At 45.3% G+C, this 20,769-nt stretch overlaps 1 long non-coding RNA gene across 1 annotated transcript in view; it reads right to left on the bottom strand.

The window, feature by feature from the left end:
* Positions 1-17,707, bottom strand: part of LOC147999678 (uncharacterized) — a 37,750-nt gene extending 20,043 nt beyond the window's left edge. Inside the window, exon 1 of the long non-coding RNA XR_015642802.1 lies at positions 17,494-17,707. This is a non-coding gene — a long non-coding RNA (uncharacterized LOC147999678). The remainder of the gene's footprint in view (positions 1-17,493) is intronic.
* Between the last annotated feature and the right edge of the window lie 3,062 nt (positions 17,708-20,769).

The raw sequence follows: 20,769 nt of genomic DNA, 5'->3' as shown, positions 1-20,769 counted from the left end.
ACATGCACACACTCGTGAATACTATGGCAAGTGTGTGTAAGTTAGAGGACAATTTGTAGAAGTCAGTTCTCTCCTTCCTTTACATTTTTCCTAGGGATGGAACTCAGACTGTCAGGCTTGATGGCAGACATACCTTTACCAGCCAGTGGTCCAAATGTCTCAAAATATGTAGACATTATTCTTATGGGACAGTTCTAGATTTATAGAAAAGAATGGAGAGGAGTTTGTTAGCTTACAGGGAATTCCACTAGGCTCCTCCCAGGGACCTAGCAACAGCTTATGTCATCATCTGCCAGGACCAGGTGTACCAGGTGTGGGCTGTGCATGAAAGGACTGCCCTCCACCACAGCTCGATCTTCCTGCTCGCTCTCTCTCTCTCTCTCTCTCTCTCTCTCTCTCTCTCTCTCTCTCTCTCTCTCTCTCTCTCTGTTCCAGGCCAGTCTTTATTTCCGTACACCTCTCCCCTAGCCCGCTACCCCACCTTCATGCCTTTACTTCTGTCTGTCTGCTTGTGTACATGTCCCATGTCAGTCTCCACCCCTTCTCCAGGTCCTCACTCCCCTCCCTTTCCCCAGTAACCCCCGCTTATGCCAGATCTGTTGCAAGGAAGGATTTCTCGGGGCACACCTTGGCTTGCCAGGTACCCCTCATTGCATTATATTTCAAAACAGTGTTGCCTTAAGTGGTTTCCCCACCCCTACTTGCATTCCTGTTATTGCACTAGTATGATATATTTGTTACAAGTGTTGAGCCGTCATTGACACATTTACCAGCTAAAGCCCATAATTCACGTGGTGTCCTCCTATGACTTGTGTTTATGTGTCTCTGTGTGTAGTACTTCATGTGTGCTTATGTTGTGGAAGCCCGAAGTTGACACCAGGTGTCTTCATCAACCCTCTGTACCTTATGGTTTGAGAAAAAATGTCTCCAGTTGAACCTAGAGCCAACAAACCTGGTTAAACCAGCTGGCCAGAAAGCCCTGGGATCCTTCTGTGCCCCCCACCCCCATAATGCAGGGGTATGTCTCTGTGTCTGCTTTTATATGAGTGCTGGAATCAGGTCCTTGTGCTTTAATAATCAAATCATTGCTCCAACCCTCCCACTGGTGTTTGACAAATACACTTCTAGCATCATAAGAACTTTCAGGATAGTTTCACTGCCCCAAACTCCTCCAATTTACCTTATCACCCTCCCATCAAACCCTAGTGGCTGTGGGCATTTATCATCTTCTTCATGGCTCTGTCATACAGTTAGAATCTCAGTGTGAGTGTTGATTTAACAGTGCTCAAAGGGACCCTGACCTGAGTCTCCTTCAGCTTGACAGCTCTTTTCTTTTCTCGTCATATAGCTATAACAACACACCTTGGTTATGTCCAAATGTTGTCACCTACAAAGATAGCTGCCATAAACACTTGTCTGCTGAGTTTTACTATATGGATGCAAACTTTCATCTCCTCTGAGAAACCATCTAGGGTTGTGTTCACTAAATCACATGCTCATAGTGTCCTCCTCCTCTTCCTCCTCTTCCTCTTCCTCCTCCTCTTCCTCCTCCTTCTCCTCTTCCTCCCCCTCCTCCCCCTCTTCCTCCTCCTTCTCCTCTTCCTCCCCCTCCTCCCCCTCCTCCTCCTCTTCCTCTTCTTCCTCCTCCTCCTCCTCTTCCTCTGCCCCTCCTTGACTTTTAAGAAATTTCCAATTTCCAACATATTGAAGGCTTCCTGTTACTTCCCGTCTTCATTTTGCTGGATTACTGTGGCTTTAATGTACACTTCTCTAACATCATATGATACTGACTACCTTTTCATATGCTCTTCTGACATATGCGTTTCTTCTTTAAAACTATATTTATTTAATTCTAGTCTTTTGGGACAGGGCACCAATGTGTATGTAGCTCAGGCTGACCTCAAACTTATAATCCTCCTGCCTCAGCAAATCTCAAACGTTGTGATTACAGGTTTGCACCATATCTTCTCTAGTGAAGTAGCTGTTTAGATTTGTTTTTATTTTAAAAGTAGGTTGTTATTCATAGTAATGATATTATAGAAAAATCCAGGCATGGCGTTACTTCTCACCTTAGACCATTTACGTTCAAACACACGCACACAGCCTTTATATTTCAATATGCCTTGAGCAACACACTAACTGGACACCTGCTGGCTCTCCATGCTGTTAAAATCTACTTTCCCATTGATAACCCCGAGTTATTACTTACTATTTACTGTGTCCATCTGGGCTGCTCTTAACTGACTTGGGCAGCCTCTGGGCCACCTTCTCTTGGCCCTTAGTCCATGGCGGCTGTCCTTCTGTCTCCTGCATGCTCCTCTCTATCCCATGGCAGCTTCTTATCCCTCTGCCCCTCCTTCATGGTCGCTAGCCTGGGAAACCTAAGCCCTGCGTAAGTTTCCTTTCTCCAGCTATTGGCTGCTGGTATCTTTATTTACCAGTCAGAATCAACTCGGGCAGGGTCCCTCAGGCTACGTGCAGATTCCAAATCTTGGATGCCAGTCCTTAGCATTACAATAAACAATAACAGACAAAACTCAACAGTTATAGGATATGATGGCTCACATTTTATTCCAGCACTTGGAGGGCCAGGACAAGAGAATAACTGTGCACTGAAGGTTAGCCTGGGCTACAGAGTGAGGCTTTGTGTCAAAAAAACAAAAACAAAAAACAAGATGTAGTGACACACTTGGGAAGCAGAGGCAGGTAGATCTTGATGAGTTCAAAGCCAGTCTGTTTTACCTGGTAAGTTCCAGGACAGCCGGGGTTATGTAGAGAGAACCTGCCTAGAAAACAAAACAACCAAACCAATCCACCCAAACAAACAAAACAAACAACAAGAACAGAAAAAAGTCGTTTCCTTATTGTTGAGTTTTAAGAGTGTTTTACATATTTTAATAATGGTTCTTCATGTAATATGTGTCTCAAACATTTATTGCCATATATATTTTTTTTTACCAGAAAGATTCTTTTTGTGAGAAGATTTTACTGTGTAGCCCAGGCTAGCCTCAAGGACATGATCCTTTTGCCTTAGTTTCCTTAGAGCTGGGATTACAAATGTGCAGTACAAAGCTTGGCTAACTTTCAGTTTTAGACAAAGCTGTCTGCAAAGCAAAAGTGTGTCATCTCGAGGAAGTCTGCTGTGCCAACCTCTTTCAGTAAATCGTGCTTTGAATATGGCTCATAGGAGAGCATTGCTGGTCCAAGATTGCCTAGATGTCTTTTATGTTTTCTCCTCGTTTTGTGGTTTGTAAAGGACATAGGTCTTTGCCCCATTTTTTTCTGGTTTTGGTTTTTTTGTTTTGTTTTGTTTTTGTTGTTGTTGTTTTGTTTTGTTTTTGCCCATGGGTGTAGAGTTTGTAGAAAGCTGACCCTTTCTTTATAGAATTGGGGTTTTTTGCTCCTCTGTCCAAGGTCGGTCAACTGCATTTGTGAGGTGCTCTCTCTCCTGTTTTTTTTTTTTTTGTTTGTTTGTCAGTTATTTTGTTGTTTTTGACCATCTTTCTGCCAAGATCATGCAGTCTCAGAACATTCTTGTGACAGGAGATTGTCGAGAAGTGAACAACTTCACATGTCAGACCAAAGTGGGGAAGGGCCAATGTATTTGTCTTAGGGAATCACCTGAAGGAGAGAGGGGGCTGCTGCCGATCTCTAAGTGAGTCACCACCTTACAACGTCCGTTAATGAGGGCAGTATTGACTGGCCCCTGCTGGACATGGTAAGGGGCTGAGTGGGCTCAGAGTGCAGAGCTGTAATAATACTCAGTCATGTCCTGCTGCTGCTGTTTCCTCCCTTAAAATGTGTGTGTTCGTGTGTGTGTGCGTGCGTGTGTGTGTGTGTGTGTGTGTGCGCGTGCGTGCGTGTGCATGTGTGTGTGTGTGTACAACAAAGCATACATATGAAGGGTTGTGGGTGAGAGGGTGAGAGGTGAGGGGAGTGATACTCAGCGGGGATGGGATGCTCTCTTCTTAGAGGAGAAGAGGAGGGCTACTGGGTAGAGGATCTGTGTGAGGGAGTACTGGGAGGAGATGGGGGCCTGATATTGGGATGAACGAATAAATTAGGAATTTCATCTACCTGTTTCTAGGTTTCATTTCCAAGGATTCCTTCCTTACCCCGGAAACACCCAATAGAGCCCATAAGCTTGCGTTTCCCCTCCCGCTCTGCTCTCCATGTCATTCCATGCAGTGTAGAAAGTTACCAGACCACCCATCACCTGAGCAGGGGAGTTGTGTTTAAGAGTCAGACATTTAGTGGGTGAGCCTGACTGCGGAGAGGAATGGCGGGTGAAAGAGCAGGCAGAGGTATGCTTGCATGTGTCCCAGGCGCCTGGCTATGGGGGATTAGTGACAGAGAAAGTGAATGAGGAGGGCAAGGCAGGGAGGGAGGGAGGAGAGAAAGGAAAAGAGAAAAGAAACAAGGTTCCAGGAGGAACAGGCAAGGCAGCACAGCTCAAATAAAGATCAAGCACACTCCCCGGAGAATAAAGAGCCAGGCTCGGATTGAGCAGGCCCCGGCATCACCTTGGAGAGAGTCAGAAGATTGAGTGAGGATTCTGTCAAGCCTGGAGGATGCCAGGTCACTGCGATGGATGGAAAGGAGCTGCTCGAAGCTGTCCAGTGTAAGTCTGTGGCCGTATGTGAAATTTCCCTCCTTTTGCAGTCCCTATAGGTATATATTTTCTATCAGATCTCGTTTATAGACAGAGATTCAGTAACTTGCCAAGGGACCATGGCTAGTGTCGTGGCTGAATCTGAAATGTTTCTCACAGGCTGGTGTTTGGAACGCTTGTTCTCCAGATGCAGAGTTAGCGTAGACGCTTTGGCTTTGGAGTCTAACAGAGGAAGTAGCTCTGTCACTAGAAGAGACTTGGGAATGTCTTATCCCTGGCTACTTCCTGTTCCAGTCTCTGCTTCCCTCATGAGGGGAGAAGCTAGCTTCTGTGACATGCTCCCACCCTGACAATGTCCTCTTCAAGTTCATGGCATTGGAGAAGCTATGGATCAAATGAGTGGCAACCCGGGTCAACATAAGCACTCATCTTACTTTGTTATTGTCATTCATTTAGTCACATCTGTGTGAAAATAACAAAACAGGGACCAGGTGGTAGCAGTGAATGTCTTTAGTCACAGCACTCGAGGCAGAGGCAGAGGCAGAGGCAGAGGCAGAGGCAGAGGCAGAGGCAGAGGCAGAGGCAGAGGCAGAGGCAGAGGCAGAGGCAGAGGCAGAGGCAGAGGCAGAGGCAGAGGCAGAGGCAGAGGCAGAGGCAGAGGCAGAGGCAGAGGCAGAGGCAGAGGCAGAGGCAGAGGCAGAGGCAGAGGCAGAGGCAGAGGCAGAGGCAGAGGCAGAGGCAGAGGCAGAGGCAGGTAGGTCTTGGAGCTCTAGGCCTGTTGGTCTACAGAGTGAGTTCCAGGACAGAGAACAGAGAAATCCTGTCTTGAAAAACAAAAAGTAAAAACTGTAGTAAGAACAATCTAAGCTTATCCCCGACTAGCTTACAAAGAAACGAGACACAGACTGTGGTTATTTTATTTGTCTTTAACAATTACTGGGGGTCGCCCCTAATCTACTCTTCTAACTGCAGGCCTGGCTGCCTCCCAGATGTGTACCCCAGATAGTTGCTGTTTCTCCTGGTCATGTGCTCATGGTTCTTCCTCCCTCATGGTGGCTTTCTCCTCATCCTCGTCCTCGTCCTCGTCCTCGTTGTCCTCCTCCTCCTCCTCCTCCTCCTCCTCCTCCTCCTCCTCCTTCTTTCTTCCCCTACTCTCCTCCTCCAACCAGGTCACTCCAAATTCACATGCCTCTAATCCCTCCAGTAACTGGTGTAACCAGTTTTATTTATCCAATAGTTTTAAATCAAGGAAGAAGGTTTACATAACCAAAGCTTGTAGACTTAGAAGTCACCTAGACCTTCAGGTACAGAATTAGCCTTGCAATACATAGCAATAGAGCAAACCTCAATGAAAAACAAAGAAAGAAAGAAAGAAAAAAACCACTAGAATTGCTATGAGGAAATTGGGATTTTTGTGAGAAAATCTGACCATATGGCCCTTCGACCTCTGTAAACAGTCTGTGGGAAGTGTTTGGAGATGTAAGCTAGAGAAGCCTTACTGTGCCGATAGAGCTTAGTGGGCATTCTATTGAATGTTCAAAAGACCAGAATGCCAACAGGAAAACAGACAGTAAAGACTGGCCTCATGAGGTTCTGGGCATGAATGAGACTTCATTTGGAGGCAGACTGGTGGCCATTCGCGTTACAGTCTGACAAATACCTTGTCTCTGATTTATCTGTCATCTTGAAATTTTGAGTGATGCTGAATTTAAGAGCAACGACCCAGAGCCTTACAAATACAGAGGTGGATGCTCATTGAACTGAGAACAGAGTCCCCAGTGGAGGAGTTAGAGAAAGGACTGAAGGAGCTGAAGGGGTTTGTAACCACATAAGAAGAACACAATATCAACCAACCAGTTCCCCAAGAGTTCCCAGGGATGAAACCACCATCCCAAGAGAACATAGGATGGTCCTATGGCTCCATTCATATATGAAGCAGAAGATGGCCTTGTCGGACATCAGTGGGAGAAAAGGCTCTTGGTCCTGTCAAGGTTTGATGTTCCAGTGTAGGGGAATGTCAGGACCAGGAGTGGAAGGGAGTGGGTGGGTAGGTGAGGAAGCACCATCATAGAAGCAGGGGTGGGGTGGGGTGGGATAGCGAGCTTCTGGAGGGAAAACTGGAGATTTCCCAGTGGAGATTTCCCAGTGGCAAAGCACTCAAGTTGTTAGGGTCCGAAATCACTGGGGGAAGACTGCAGACAAAGAGCGTTTATTTTTGCAGAAACAACCAGTATGCAGAGGCTATTCATCCTCTAAAACAGCTACCACCGACAAGGCACGCAGGCCTTGTTACAAGGAACTAGAGAAACTCTCCGGAAGGATTGAGTATTAGGCGGTTACAGGTGGTTAGTGGTCTGCATTTTCTATGCCATGAACGTTTAATCGTGTAATGAAATAGGGCTGCCCGGAACAGATGGCCCATTCTGAGGTAAGATATTTCCCCATTTTTGTGGTTATCCCCAGGCTGTTCTTTAGGAGGGGGGTTTATGATCGTGTTCTGAATTTTATGGTCTGTTCCTAGAGCTGGTGCCTTACGGCCTTTTTAAAAAATCAGGCCTGGTCCTTAAATAGAGACAAATGGGGTTTATGTTGCCCTTTCAAAGCCGTAGCATGGTTATTGCTGGCTTCTTTTAGCCAGATTTACAGTGAGAATCAGGAACGAGCAGTGAAGATGTAAAAAGAAATCAGCTCAGAATGAAAAGGATTACACTTAAATTTGCAAACAACGAAACCTGTTTGTTAAAGAGACCTACACACTTTGTACTGGAGCAATAGAAGGGTCCTTCAGAAATAGGCCAGACTCTACTCATTGTAGGCTCAAAGGAATTAGAAACTGGTTTTTGTTCTTTTTAGATGATTCAGAGTGACTGAACTGGACTAATTTACCTTCCAACCAGCACTGTATTAAAGTTTTGTTTTTGTACATACCTGTTGAACTTTGGTCTGTTGCTATGTATTGTAATGTTAAATTCTGTATCCCAAGGTCTAGTTTGAGTCAAGTCAACTGAATTCTCACATATACCAGCTTTTGTTGTTGAAAACTTGCTCCTTGATGTAAAACTATTGATTGAATAAAGATGATGACAGACTGTATCTGGGAAGAAGAGAGATAGATGGGGCTTCAGTTCCTGGTCTTAGGGTCTGAAGCAAGACCATAAGGAGAGAGGAGGAAGAAGGAAGAAGGTGCCATGGGGCAGGTGGATTGTGAGTGCATAGCCACAAGGGCCAGCCAGTTGGAGTGGCTCAGGCAGAGCATGACAAGTCATATCTCAGGGTAATTGACAGGGAAGTAGACAAAATAACATAGAGTGTAGCTATCACTCCATGCTCTAATGCTTTAAGGCTTATTCTAAATATAAAAGTTTTATATCTTTTATTTGGAAACTAAAATATCAAAGGTGGGGTAGAAACCCCCAATTAATATTTATGGAGACACATACCCTCACTGATATCTTTAGTCTTTTGTTTTTTCTCTTTTCCATGACGGCCACTCTACTGGGGAAAGATGGGATCTCTATAGTTTTAGCTTGCGCATTTCTCATGTCTGGGTAGGTTGAACATGTTCCCTATGGGCCTTGGCCGTTTGCATCTCACCTTTTGAAATCTCTCTGCTCATTTCATCCTATTTACCGATGGAGCTGTTTGATTTCTCACATAGTTTTTAATCATGTGTATATTCTAGGTATTAACCCTTTGTCACATGTACAAAGATGACCCAGCTGTACAACTCCTGTGTATTCACCCATAAGACTCCAAGGAAATATCATATCAAGGCTTATTGCAGAACTACTGAGAATAGCTAAATTATATAACTAACCATGTCCCACAACAGAGGAACAGACAAGGAAAATGTGGTTTATGCACACAATGTGTGTGTATGTGCGTGTGCGTGTGCATGTGCGTGTGTGTGTGTGTGTGTGTGTGTGTGTGTGTGTGTGTGTTTAGTGGAGCACTTCATGCCTTTCAAAGGTGAATGGCTATCACAGGAGATAATCACAGGAAGTGAATCTATCTCAAACATTGTATATCTATCTTTGTAAAATGAATTATATATTCTTGCTAGCCCATATAAATGACCCGAAATCCTGGTGTTTTCTTTATAAGCTATAAGCCTAGATTGGGCAGATTTTCGGCTATTCTAACTTACATCCCAGCTATATGTCCCTTGATACTTGCTCTTTTAATTCTTGTTGGGGTGTAGGGCGAGGAGCTGATACTAAAATATTTTCCTAATTGGTTCTTGGTAAATAAAGACCTGGAAGCCAATTGCTGGGTGAAAGGAATAAGGTGGGATTTCTGAGTCCCAGGAGGAGGGAGCACAGACCAGGATGAGAGAAGGGGGAGCTCTTCAGGCTTTGGAACAAGAAGGATGCACAACAATGTAAAGTCCTGGGGCCTCCAGAACCAGCAGCCTCACCACCGCCAGATGGCTGATACAGGCTAGCTGATAAGGTTAGGGCGGGAGATTCTTTGCCCACCAATTATGTTATCTGGCTAGTTTTAAAGTAATAAAGCTGTCTAGTGTTACTCTTCTATGGAGCTAAGGTGGGCAGGAGAAAGAGAGAAAACGGGGGTGGGGGTGGGGGAGATTGTTGGAGGCTTGGCAAAGCCAGCAGGAAGGAAATTACACACAACACCGCGGTTATCCTCATGGTCCACTTCTCCTAGTCACATGCTTATGGTCTAACTCCTCTCCTGGAGGCCTTCTCTCTTCATCCCCTTCCTCTTCCTGCTGCTTCTTTGGTCTCTTTGAGGCCCCCACTTGATTCTCCAAACCCGCCTTTTTCTCTCTACTGCCCAGTCGCTGGCTCTAGCCTTTTATTAACCAATTAACTTTACATAGCAAGGTTTTCACAGCATCACTTGGTACACATGAGGGTCTGCTTGTTGAGGGCAGTCAGATCTTGGAGTCAGAATTTAGTATTTGAAAACATAGCCGTACCAGAACCCCACCCTCCAGCACAGCTCTTTTGTGGTTCCTAGATTTTTGTGGATGCATAAAATCATGTTTGTCTATATGATATGAAAGGGAAATGAAGCTGTTTTAGGAGATCAAAAGGGACTATCAAGAAGAGCAAGGTGGGGAAAAGGGAGTGTAGAAACCTCAGGATAGGAATAATAGATACTTGCTTGACAGCTTTAATTTTTTTTTTAAATAAAACTTTACAAATTCATTTGAAATATTTTCCTTTCAAAGGTGTTTCCAGAGTGCTCTGCTCATACAAAGATACACACGAACGTCATTTCCTGAGTTCAACTGTTCAGGCATTGACAGACCTGCCACAGCCATGGGCCAAGCGTCTGCCTGGGTACTGCTTTGGCTGGAAGCTGCTTTTCAGGAGATTCAGAATACAACAGTAATGTCGCAATGGAGGCTTGTACCAGCATGACGAAGGACAGCACATGGCAGCCAGCCTGTCAGAGGCTATGAGGACAAAGCCTCAATGGAAGGACCATAGGATAGCCAGTAATGTGGAACGCCTGCCAACAAAAGCTTCAAGCAAAGATAGAGGCTGTGTAGGCTTCAAATGGAGAGGCTATTAAGGTGGATCTACCCGAGTCTGCTGGGGCTCACACCGTGACCACAGCTACTGGATGTGGAAGTCACATGTTTTAGTGCTGGGTTCTAGTCTTGGTCCCACCCCTCCTGTCTGTGCTCTCCTTTTCCAAGTGAGGATGTTTTCTGTGTGTGTATATTTTCACATCGCTTTGATTCACAGACCTGACAAGAACACCTAAGCAATTGCCTAGAGTCTCAGACTTCAGACTTAAGACTTTTGGATAATGTTGACATCGCTAAACTATGGGGACTTGAGGTCAGTGTGGCAATGCCTGTAATTCAGCACTGGGGAGGTAGAGGCAAAAGAATCAGGAATTCAAGGCCAGCCTTGTCTACAAAGCGAGTTTAAGGCTGGTCCAGGTCACCTGAGAAAGACTTGTCTTAACAAAGGTGTATGGGCACTGTCAAAGTAGGACTGAATGTACTTTGCATTTTGAGATGGCCTTGGAACAGGACGGTGTGGTCCAAACTCGGAACGTTTATAATGTGCTCCTGTCCTGAATGTTCTGCAGTTGGTGGAGGTCATTTTGGAAGGTTCTGGAACCTTTGGAAGGTGGAAGAGGAAGAGGAAGTAGGCCTCTTGGGTGGCCTTTGAGGACATTATTTCTGTCTACTTGTTGCCCTCCCTGTTTTCTCATGTGCTGCTATGTGAGCTGTTTTGGTTTTGCTATTCCCTCCACACCAGGATGGATAAAGAAATGTTTAATCGGATTGGATGCTCTGTGCGGGCTCCTCAGTACCTGAGACTGTTGGGGACAATCATACCCTCCTCACTGTGGTTCTTCTCAGGGCAGTTCTAGAGAGGGAAGCAGTGGGGGTTTCTCATTCCATGCCACATAAGGAAGCCGATTTCTTTCAAGGAATGCCTGATGGATTCATTCACCATCCTGAGGCGGGCAAAAAGGCAGCAAAGACAAGGATGTCTGCAGCTCACCGCTCTCAAGTTGGTTTTATTTTATGTCTATGGGTATTTCCCTTGTCTGTATGTCTGCACACTGCTTGCTGGTCTTAGTGACCATAGAAACCAGAGGAGGGCATCACATCCTTTAGGACTGGAGTTAGAGATGTTTCTGAGCTGCCATGTGGGTTCTAGGAATTAAACGCCAGTTCTCTGGAAGAACGTTTAGAACTCTTAATCATTGAGCCATCTGTCTAGCCCCATATTTAGCTTTTACAGATATTACTCTATTTATATTTTATTTTTCCTTCGAGGTAGATCTCCTGTGGCCCAGGCTGGCCCCAAATTTCTTATATAGCTAAAGGATAACCTTGAACTACTGATTCTTCTGCCTCTTCAGCTCTAACATTAGAGCATGTGCCGTCACGCCCAGCGTGGCTACTTTTAACTGGCGAATAAAAGTTACATGTATTCGTGTTGTTACATGTATTTGTGTTGCGTAACATGATGGCTGATGAGTTCACACATTGTCAAATGATTGACTCAGGCAAATTAATGCACGTGTTAAATCAAAATTTAATCTTTCTTGGCAGGTTACGTTGCTAGGAAAATGTTATAAATTATTGTTTTCCCTTTCGATGTGGTGAAGAGCGGGAAGAAAGGGCGTGGTCGGGGAGCTAAGAAGGGTGGATGAGCATGCTAGCACCTGATATGTACCAAAATAGCCCAAGTGATAGCAAGCCGGATCTGGGGGTGATAACCTGGAGAACATACTTGAAGGTCTACCAGCTGGGAAGAGAGTCTCAGTGGAGATCTGTCTACTTTAGGTCGCTCTGTGTGCATGTCTGTGGAGGTTGTCTTAATTGATAGGTATAAGGAAACCCAGCCCACTGTGGGCAGGGCCATGCCCTAGGTCAAGGGTCCTGAAATGTGTAAGAGTAGAGAAGTCTAGCTGAGAACCACCAGACATGGTAGTTTCTCTTTGCTCTTGACCGTGGACATACTTTATTAGCCGCTTCAAGCACTTGTCATTATGACTACCCTGCTGTATTAAGTAGTTTTCTGTTACTGGGATAAAGCACCGTGTCCAAAAGCAACTTATCGGAAGTTTGTGTCGTCTGACGGTTCTGGAGGGATGAGAGTCCATCGAGGAAAGGAGCGGTGGGGTAAAATGGGAGCATGAAGGAGAGAAGGCATGAGTCTGAGACAGTGGACAGGAGGAAGGCAAGGCTCTGTACTTTCCAAACCCACCCTCCCTGAGGCCATTCCTCCAGCAAAGCTGTACCTCCTAAGCCTCCCCAGACAGTGCCAATCCGGGAACCAAATGCTCAGTTACCTGGGCTTATGGGTGACTCACACCAGCACACCCGTACTGTATGGTACATTCATGTACATGGTGCACTGATAGCACACTGTATCACAGAAATGCAAACTGAATAAACGCTTTTATCCTTAAGTTGCTTTTTGCTGGGGGTACTTCTATTACAACAACAGCAATGACACCAGAAAACCCTGTGGCACTTAGCTACAGTACATCTTAGAACAGCGACTGTGGGAGCTGGCAATGAACTTCACTTGTAGTGGGGTTAAAATGTATTTGTTTATATTTTTATTTTATGTGTATAGGTGTTTGCCTGCTTGTATGTCTGTGCACCCCCAGAAGAGGGCATCAGGTCCCCTGGGACTAAAGTTATAAAAATATGGAACCAGGGTCCTCTGCAAAAACGTCTGGTGCTTTTGACTACTGAACCATCTCTCGAGCCCCTTGGAGAAACTTCTTAGTGACTGATGTGCTGCTGTCAAATTTGCTGATGATTTTGGAGGTTTACAACCCTCGAAAATGGCTTAGGAAATAGCATTGACTCACTGTGTATAAAAATACACTTCTCTTCCTGCCTATGCTCACAGAATTTATGCTGCCTTTGCAGAGTCGAGCTGTATGAAATGCTCTGTGGTATGTTTTAATTCTAAGTGAAAGGCTGCAGGCTCTTTCCTCGGTCTGGCTGACAGGATGAGCTTGGGGTCAGCAGATGGCTTCCTCCTATTATGTTCAACTCACAACACGCACATCAGTCCTCTCATCTGGATCACTGTGAGAAAGACTGGTGGATGAGGCCAATTTCCTTCTCCCACCTAGTGACGCAGAGAAGGAGCCGGAGGAAGGCTGCTTATCAGGAGGGGTTCCTCAGAAGACAAAGGGGAGGCTTTATGGATGGCCATTCAAAGAGTGGGCAGTAAACAGGCAAGGAGACCAGCAGACTGGCGTCCATTCGCAAACTTCTTCGTAACAGAAATGAGCAAAAAGCTGAGACGCATGCTCCCAGGAGCAAAGGGGATTAGCAATCAAACCAGATTGGTCTACAGGCAGCCACGGTGTTTGAGGTGATGCAGCTGCCGTCCTGTGGGGGGCGCTGCAGAGGCAGGTGGAGCTGAGTTTGAGGCCAGCCTGGTCTATAGAGAGTTCCAGGACCACCAGGGCTACACAGAGAAAATCTAACCTGAAAGACAGTTAATTATGAAGAGGACGTGAGGTGGAAAGGAGCTGTGTGGCAGGGCGATGTTGGTTGGAGCCAGGCATGGTTATGATCAATGTTGTGTAGGTGGATAGATCTGTGGAGCTTAAGTAAAACATTCTAAGAAGATTTTTCCCTGTCCAGAATTCAGGAATCTTTATTTATTTTTTTTCTTCTTTTTTCTATTTTTCGGAGCTGGGGACCGAACCCAGGGCCTTGCGTTTGCTAGGCAAGCGCTCTACCACTGAGCTAAATCACCAACCCCTTTATTTTCAACAATGCATTTTGTTTCAGTTTCTGCACTGTTGATTCCCATTCGACTCCACTTTGTCACAGAAACCATCTGTAATGAAACAGTTCGGATCTTGAATCCTCATGCCTAGGCACAGGCCATTTTGCTAATTCTATAATCATATCAACAAACAAATTAGTGTTTATTCAATTTCTTAGGAAATTTGGGAGCTCTCTCGAGCAGCTGGCTGTCTTCCCTGCCAAATTAATCGTAATGAATAATCTAATTTCTTACAGAAATGCATTGGAAACATTCTTGGATTAAACAGGTCTGTGACTAAGAAGGATAATTATTAGTTTGCCCTGTGTCCTGTCGGGGCACTGTAGAAATTCCATTTGAGGCCTTGAGGCTAGACTACTGAATGTCACTTCGAAATGAGATTTTGCTTTGACCATCTGTTTACCAGCAAAGCTAGCTGAATGGAGCCATCGGGATCTAACACATCAGTGAAGAGTCCTGGACCAACCCCGCAAGTGGTGAGGCGACACATGACTGGGTTTTCACTTCCTCTTGTTAAACGGTTGAAAAGTTGGATTTGCCTAGGTCTTGGGGAATCAGAGCTGAACATCTGACCTTGAGATATTTATTGGCGTGTGTACCTTTTTAAAGGAACTTTTTAAATAGGCTGGAGAGATGACTCAGCTATTAAGAGCAAGTCCTGCTCTTGCAGAGGACCTGAGTTCAGTTCTCAGCACCCAGGTCAGATGGTTCACATTCACCTGTAACTCCGGCTAGCTCTAGCAGGACATGGGTGAAAGGAAATTATCTTCCCCTGCATATTCACCCATGCCCACACCCATATCATGTAAAGACAACAAAGAGAAATCTTTAAAGTTAGACTGCAAAGCAATGAATTTATTTAAGATTTTGTATCGCATTTATCTAGTGTTTGTGCACTTGATCCATGTTAGCTCCAAATTGGGTCCCCCGACTCGGCTGAGCTGGTGACAATGTCCTAAACCGGAGGACTCTGACCAGATAAACTGAAGGATTGTTCTGTTTTTGGGTTAACAGATGCCAAGCCTTAATTCGTCCGATTCTTGTAATGTGGGTTTTGTTTATCAGGAAAGGCACTATCCTACCCTCGGCACGGCCAACTACCTGGTTTCCAAACAGCCTGCTACAGATCAAAGCCCCCATCCTAAATCTTAGACTGTTCAGGCCTGAACCCCTCCTGCAGCTACTTGTTTCCCACCATGGGCAGCTGGTCTCTGCCCGCCCTCGCCCCCACCCCTACCCCCACCTAGAGACAGCCGGGCAGACTGTGATAAAAACAAACTTTTCTTCTACCCAAGGAGTAGTCCAGGTTGGTGGCTTCACTGGACCCTCACTTACGACTCCATTCCCAGCCCTGTCACCACCGTGCTCTCTTCCAAGTCCACGGATAAGTGAGAGCATACGGTCTCTGCCATTCCAAACATGCTTTATTTGTGTGTGTGGGTTTGAGGGGGCGGCAGCGGCGGCGGCGGCAGCGGCGGCGGCGGCAGTGGCGGCCGCGGCAGTAATGAGCTCTGTGGAGTTCATGGGATATCAAGGGAAACCCTAAAGAGTTACAGAGGCCCAAGTGGTCAGAGAAAATCATACAAGAGTTCTTTAAGCGTTAGGAGGGGGGAGATTCCAACTGTCCTGGGTGTGACAGGAACTGGAAATAGAGTACAATGGTTGAGGCAGTTTTAGCACATAGAAGGGCTGGACGGTCAGCATTACCCTATTGCCAACTGTGAGGGGCAACAGGGTTTTATATATATATATATATAATATTATATATATGCATGTATATGTACACACACACACACACACACACACACACAAACTTCAAAGCATCAAGAAGACATCATAGTGTTATTTGGCTCATGCCTTTTCATAGCTCAAATTTTAGTACTACCTAAATTGTTAGTTTCCCTCTAGGCTTGAGTGTTCAGTTCGTCATCTTAGCTGCACTATGAATGAAAGTAGAGGCAGAAAAGATTGGGTATAAGCAGAACAGAATAACCAAATAGTAATTGAAACCCTGTGGGAAAGAGCTGTCTACATCCTGGTATAAACTGGAGATGCTGTGCGGGGGGAAATGTTAGTGGTACCTGTTAAAACAGACGGGAGTTGATCTGACGCAACTCACAGCAGAGTCTTTACTCTATTCGAGCTAGCCTCTCCCCCACCCCAATGCAACACCATCATGCAGGATGGTTTTGGGGGTGGGGGGAGCTCCATCTACGGGGCAAAGCAAGTAGTGAGCAGCAAGCAGACAGTACATGTGCAAGCCTCGAATTGGAAAGCTACTGTGACCTTTGACTCAATTGGCTGGTGCTGGGAGTCCTATCATAAACTTAATTTCTGTTCTCTTCTGCATTGGTGGTCGTTATGCAGGGGTGGGTCAGCTTGTAACCTGGGGGTGCAGGTTTGTTGGAATAACCTGGAGACGCTGGTCTTGTTGGAGGTGTAGTCTGGAAATGCTGGTTTTGTTGGGGATTAGTCTGGAGACTGGAGCTAGGTTTTGTTGGGGGAGGGGCACAACTTGGAAGCTAATACTAGGTGTCAGCCTCTTAGTTTTTACCTGAGATCAAACTCGGGTCAGGTCCTCTAAAATGGAGTCTGAACTTGAAAGAGTTGGCGTCTCTGAGGCTTTTACACTGCTTAGGTAGTAACAGTTTACCTCTGGGCAGAGGAAGAATAGTCTAGGACTAGGTAAGGTGATAGTGAATTCTAAGTAGGTGACAGTTTCGGGGGTGCAATGGTGAGCTCACTTTTAGACTCCCCGATGTTTGATGTACGTGGGGAGCAGTCCCATGAAAAGATTCAACCGGCCTGTAGCCTGGCCAGTTAGAGGTTAAGAGCTGGTCGCATGCACACAGGTGAACACAAAGACAGGACAAGCCAAGGGCTCTGCCCCGTGACCTTGTAGAGGCACAGCATCCAGGAAGCAGGGAAAAGCAGCCTGCAGAGCACAGTTAATGTTCACACAGACAAGCTGAGGAAATCAGAATATGCCTTTAACTTGAATAGTGGTGAAGTATCTGAACCAATCAGTTTGCTTCTAGCTACACAATACTCTTCAGTAATAAACATTAACTACTTACAATACACACAAAATAGATGGCTTCTTCCCCCTTTGGTCCATTACTAACGTATGCCCTTACATAATAGTCTACTAGCAATTTAGCATCAATTAAAATAATATTAAATCAACTTATAAAAGACTTAAAAGTTATGAATATTGGTATTGACTTAAGAGTTTTTATTTCAAGTCAATAAAATCATTTTAGCCAGTTTTGTACTAATTTTGCCAACCTTGCCACATTATTAAAACCTTCATAGTTCAAAAATCTATCATAATTGCTTAACCAGGAAAACCTAAAACATCTTTTTTTTTCCCCTTCTAAAAATGGCAGTTAGCCTTGATTTATTTCCACAATTAAATTTATTCTCTGACAGTTTCACACAGGCATGTGTCACATTCTGATTTTTTAAAAAAGAGGTCGGTTGGAGGTAAATTGGGAAAATGCTAATCATGAACAGGCGATGGTGGAAAGGTGATAGTCGTGTGGTTAAATTCTAGTATTTACTTACATTTCAAGAAGTTACATAGTTACTCCCCGCCCCGCCCCCTTCGTTACTTACCTGTGGCTGCACACAGAGCCCAGGAGTCCAAAGTCCTTCGCAGTCCACAGTGCGTCAGGGTTACAGCCGGTCACCGCTATAGCTTAGTCATTCGACGAGTGGGCCAGCTCTTAAGTATGGATGAATAATCACTCCCCAACGTTGTATTTTTTTTTAAAACCACAGTTGAGTAACAAAGAAGTATGGGTGTTTCATTCGTGACTGAAGAGCGTCTGGGTTCTATTTGAACAGGTGACTGGAACAGCCCCACTGCAGGTCATGGCGGGGGATGGGGGTAGGGAAAGTGGGGACGGGGGAGGGTGGGTCAGGGGAGGGGAAACTGGGTGCTGACTGGTGGATGAGGGCTCAAAGCCATGCTCACCTCATGTTGGCAACCTGTAGAGGACAAAGCACCTCCTGGCTCAGCCTAAGGAGAGGAGACATCATCCAGTACCACAGGCACTTTCAACGTGGCAGGCACTGTACTCCCCCCCGCCCCCCGTCCTCGCCACACACACCCCAACTTGATTTTTTTTTAAGACAGGGTTTTTCTGCATAGCTCTGGTTGTCCTGAAACTCTGTAGACCAGGCTGGCCTGGAACTCGGAAATCAATTTGCCTCTGCCTCCTTCTCTCTCACCATCCTCTGTGCTGTGATTAAAGGGCGAGTGTCACCACTCCTGGCCAGGCACTGTACTTTTAAATGTCTTCTGTATGTTGACTTTTTCTTTTTTTTCTTTTCTTTTCTTTTCTTTTTTTTTTTTTTTTTTTTTGAGATTGTGGTACCACACTCCAAAGTTACAGGTGTAGTCTCCAGAATCAATCAATAGAGCTGTTTGACAAGTTATCTATATATCCTTTCAAAACTTGCATGCATGTGTTATGTGTAATTGTATAAAACAAACTATAAGACATATATGCCTCCATCACTGTGTGCTTACTTGTGACTAAAGCCACAATGCTCCTCCTGATAGAGCTCAGGCAGAAACATAAACTTCTCCCCTTGGCTGAGTTCCTGTGCAGGGAATTGCTAAGGTGTGCCAGTAAGCACAGCCTTTCCAAGTATCCCAGGACTGACTTAAGCAGGGGCGCAAGCACATGTGCGCACACACACACACACACAATACACACACACACAAAACACACACACACACACACACACACACACACATGTTCTTAACAGTTCACACACTCTCATTCAGGTAACTGGTCCAATTTAAAATTTTCTCCCCTCATTTTCTTGGGTTGATTTGATATTTGAGGGAGGTTTTTCAAAGAGCCTGTAGCACGGAGGGATTGGAGAGTCTGTGTGAATGTGCACAGTCGTCTTAGGTCTCACTGCTGCCTGCCCTGGATCCTGTCTTCTGAAGTGTTGCTGACAGGTCAAACTGAATGTGACAGCCACAATGAAACCCTGACATCTGTGCCTTCTCCCTCTCTCTCTCGAGCCTCAGACAGTCGCTGCTTATCTTGGTCCCTCTTTGCTCTTCCCAATGACACACATCAAGGTCTGGTCACACGGACATTCTGCTCCCCTTAAACCTCCCCAACAGCTCCATCAACTGCTGTTAAAATAGCTGAGCCCATGGGACACATTCTCCATCTTTAATTGGCGCTTTAAAAAGTATAGGGCCTAGTTCACTCACTAAACCTCTGCCTAGCTGGTGTACCATATACACAAAGAGTAGGCAATCATTTCTCTCCAGCAATGTACAACAAAATCTGGGTGAGTCCTCCCCTTTCTGGTAATGTCTGCTTCTAGGGACTGGAGAGGAGAAATGGGATGCAGGGTCACAGCCACCATCCTCTTAAAAGGCTCCTGCCTTTTCTGGCGTCCCGTCACCGTGGAGTCAGGGTTGGACCTTAGTGGTCTTAAAGAGCTATCTCAGACACCATCTTCTCAGACATAGACAGACAGTTGTGTGAGGTGTGGTAGGTGGCTGACTGCCACTGGTATTTGTGGCATCTGAACGTCTATTAATATTTCCTTTTTAAAATGGAGTATAACCCATTATTGAAATAGCACTTACACTGTATCAAGTGCTAGAAGTAACCTTAAAGGTTACAGAAACATGCACACAGGAGAGGTAACAAGACTATGCTTTGCCCGATAGTTTTATGTCAACTTGACACAAACTAAAGTCACCCAAGAGAAGAAAACCTCAATTAAGAAAATGCTTCTATAAGATCCAGTTGTACTGAGGACTGCAAGGCATTTTCTCAACTAGTGATCAATGGGGGAGAGCCCAGCCCATTTTGGTGGTGCCATCCCTGGGCTGGTGGTCCTGGGTTCTATAAGAAAGGAGGCTGAGGAAGCCATAATGAGAAGCCAGTCTGTAGGGATCCTGGAGCCAGTCCTGGGAGGTACCAAGGGTGACTAATGATGGCTTATCTGCCCCACTGTACAGCATCATGCTTGCTCTGGGGAGACTACTGCTGTCCCCCTGGCCCCTTTCCTTCGTCTGCACCCATTCCTTATACTTATTGCTTGCAAAGGCCTCAGCTGCTGATGCAGCGAGGGTCCTCATCTCAGAGCAATGTATTCTCAGTGCACACGCTGGCGTCCTGTTTCTCTTCCCCACCTAGGATTCTGGCCAGGCTTTCCTGGGAAGACTGTATATGTCTAAGTCAGCATTGTACATCTGTCTCCTAGTTTTGCTAAAAATACTTTGTGGACATTAATTCATTTTTCTTTCTGCCTTCCTTTGATTTCCACAGTAGCAGGGGAACGCCCCAACTTAGTCATGCCGGTCCTGGAAGTCCTAACGTTTTAGTTACTCCCACTAAAATGAATAACCTGCTTTGCAGTCTAACAGTTGTTAGTTCTTGGAATTTGGGGGAGCCATTAGGCTGGGGACACAGCTCAGTGCTTGTCTTGTAAGAACAAAGACCTGGGTTTGACTATGGAGAAAAACTGAGTCTGATGGCTCCTGCTTATGATCTAGGGATGTGAGACAGAGAGATCCCTGGAACTTGCAGGCTAGTCAGCCTGGCCTAATGGGCAAGGTCCAAGGCAATGAGACAATCTGTGTAAAAAAGGAAGAAACAAAGAAACAGAGCTAAGCTGGACGGTACCTGCTGAAGGCTGACACCCTTAGCTCCACAGCTGCATTACAGCATGTGCTCTCATAGCCATTTGTTACTTCTGGGGTATATCAGCATATACTACATGTATTTATCAATATATATTATACATATGGTCTATAAGTATATACTATATGTATATGAAACGTATACATATATCCATTCCATATATACACATATATTCATATATACATATATGCATATAGATATATAT

Source organism: Rattus norvegicus, chromosome 18 (assembly GCF_021556685.1).
Source record: "Rattus norvegicus strain SHRSP/BbbUtx chromosome 18, alternate assembly SHRSP_T2T, whole genome shotgun sequence".
In the NCBI taxonomy this organism is placed as follows: Eukaryota; Metazoa; Chordata; class Mammalia; order Rodentia; family Muridae; genus Rattus; species Rattus norvegicus.
The sequence above is the reverse complement of the archived record's forward strand: the minus strand, read 5'-3'. Positions and strand labels throughout refer to the sequence as shown.